General features: G+C 63.4%; 1 non-coding gene across 1 annotated transcript; it reads left to right on the plus strand.

Annotated features, from left to right (window-relative positions):
* The first annotated feature begins 272 nt into the window (after positions 1 to 272).
* Positions 273 to 344, plus strand: TRNAA-CGC. Its single transcript has one exon. It is a non-coding gene; the product is annotated as a tRNA-Ala (tRNA).
* Positions 345 to 535: the final 191 nt, after the last annotated feature.

The raw sequence follows: 535 nt of genomic DNA on the forward strand, positions 1-535 counted from the left end.
CGAGAATCATACCCCTAGACCAACGAGCCAGAGTGCCACAGGAGGGCAGGAACCCCCTGCTTGAGCCCCAGTACACAGGGAACTGGTTGTAGTGGGATAGAACCTGGGAAAGTGCTTTTGGCCCCGGTGGATGTTCACGGCTGGGAGGGGCCCCTTGCTCTGCCCTAGTTGTGGGGCTGGGACCTGGAGCTGGCCCACTGTGACCACCTTGGCTCCAAAAGCCATGGGACCAAGAGGAGCAGGGTGGGCAGCAGGACCACCAGCCTAGGCAGGGGGATGTAGCTCAGCGGGAGAGCGCTTGCTTCGCATGTAAGAGGCCCTGGGTTCAATCCCCAGCATCTCCAGCTTTTGCGTCCTCCACAGGGTAGTGGTGATAAGCTCCACTGCTACCTCCGGAAGGCCTCCCCAAAGGAGATTCCTCATGCCCATACCCTGCCCCACGGCCCTCAGGCAGAGCTGCCCACGGGGGTCGTGGTGGCAGCAGGGCCCTGCTCTGCTGTCCCCCACTGCCCCGGCAGCCCCTTCCCCACCGAGG

The sequence above is a fragment of the Phaethon lepturus genome, unplaced genomic scaffold (assembly GCF_000687285.1).
Source record: "Phaethon lepturus isolate BGI_N335 unplaced genomic scaffold, ASM68728v1 scaffold32486, whole genome shotgun sequence".
NCBI lineage: Eukaryota > Metazoa > Chordata > Aves > Phaethontiformes > Phaethontidae > Phaethon > Phaethon lepturus.